The sequence below is a fragment of the Rhagoletis pomonella genome, unplaced genomic scaffold, assembly GCF_013731165.1.
Source record: "Rhagoletis pomonella isolate Grant_MI unplaced genomic scaffold, Rhpom_1.0 Rhpom_scaffold_00009, whole genome shotgun sequence".
NCBI classification, from domain to species: Eukaryota; Metazoa; Arthropoda; class Insecta; order Diptera; family Tephritidae; genus Rhagoletis; species Rhagoletis pomonella.
This window is the reverse complement of record NW_023458563.1, coordinates 13,487,136-13,488,848: the sequence shown is the minus strand read 5'-3', so window position 1 is coordinate 13,488,848 and position 1,713 is coordinate 13,487,136. Positions and strand designations below refer to the sequence as shown.

The 1,713-nt window shown below is 36.4% G+C and overlaps 1 protein-coding gene across 1 annotated transcript in view; it reads left to right on the top strand.

Annotated features, from left to right (window-relative positions):
- LOC118745581 (E3 ubiquitin-protein ligase PPP1R11-like) overlaps positions 1-1,713 on the top strand; it is a 59,562-nt gene that overhangs the window by 52,043 nt on the left and 5,806 nt on the right. The gene's annotated exons all lie outside the window — the stretch shown is intronic.

Here is a 1,713-nt window from a genome sequence, read left to right as displayed (position 1 = left end):
TCATTCACTGCGAGGCCTGACCTATCTACGTACTTATGTGAACATATGTATGTATAAATATTTATATGTACGGACGTATGCATGTAGGTATATAGGTATCATAAAAATAATGTTTCTCACTCACCTGTCACCTCCAACGATGATGGTACCAGCACGTTGTTGGGAGCCTGTGGGGGGGAGAGATACCCTAACATATATGAAAACATGTATCATACATATATACACAAGTACACACTACTACGGTAGAGGTGCTATAGCACTATTCACTTTCCTGTCTATCATTCGCATGTGATCGCGGGCAACGAGCCGGTCGCCTTTAGTCTTACTATGCTAGACAGGGGTAACACGTGTAGTAGGTACTAAACAATTCAATTAAAGTGAACTAAAAAAAAACAAGCAAAATTAAAGATTGAATCCAAAAAAATAAAAAAGGTATAGAAAGTGCGTGTACTAGTGTGGGTACTAGTGAAAGTTCATACTTCAAGCAAAAAAAGGAATTACGCAGAAAGAAATGCCTAACTGAAAAACAAAATTTCTATGTGGGCTTTGTATGTATGTTTAAAAGGTCTTGGCCTAAAAAAAAAAAACGAATCAAAGTGCCCTTATATAAAAGTAAAATATCAAAATATATACATATATATATATAAATCACCTCTAAATTCATGCGGTGAATAAAAAAAATGGATATCACATAACCTAACTCAAAACCAAATTCAAAAGGCAGAAGGAATAATAACCTGGAAACTGGCGGTGTGGAAGTAAGTACTAAAAACTATATAAATAAAATGAAATGCCTAGGAAACTTCGAAATCGCAGGCTTAGGAATTACCACAAAATTAAAAATAGCAAAATTTAGCAAATTCAGTAACTAATCCTTAAAACATATATGTATATACCTATGTAGCTAATAAAACAAAGGAATTCAGTAACTAGGATGTACAGAAACTAAAGAAAAAGTACTAAAAACTGTATAAATAAAATGAAGTGCCTAGGAAACTTCGAAATCGTGAGCCTAGGAATTAATACAAAATTAAAATTAGCAAAATTTAGCAAATTCAATAACTAATCCTTAAAACATATATGTATATACCTATGTAGCTAATAAAATAAAAGAATTCAGTAAATAGTATGTACAAAAACTAAGGAAAAAGTACTAAAAATTTAGGCGAATGGCCTACAAAGCAAAGAGAGGGTTTATCATGCCGCTGCGTGTAGTTTTGTGACAGCCGCTCGCGTTCGTGCTGTTAAATGTTGTCCCGATGCTCCCACGTAGTTTTTGGTGTATTTTGCAGCTCATTCGTCTTCCAGCACTCTCTGCTATTGCTGACGGTACTCGCGGGTATATTCAACTATACTTTCCAGCGTGGTTAGGTGGTCATCAACCTACTATTTTGGGACGTATGATGGATCAGCTGTCCGCTGCTTCACGTCACAGCCCGACATACGTATACAATTATATAGTCGAAAAAAACTCAGTGCCTTCAATTTGCGTTGGTTTTTACATGTGTCGGTGCGTTTCGTGCTAGTGGTGCTGTGAAGTTGGTCGCTACTATCGGACGGACGTGATTGTGATGTAGGTAGCTTCTCCATTTGGATGTGATCCTTCTCAGGTCCCAACTGGATGGAGGTCATTTTGACCTATTTCCTCTGGCGACCTATCAAAGAGAAACAGAGTTTAGTCGATGTTTAAAAACATTATGTGAGCATTCGCAT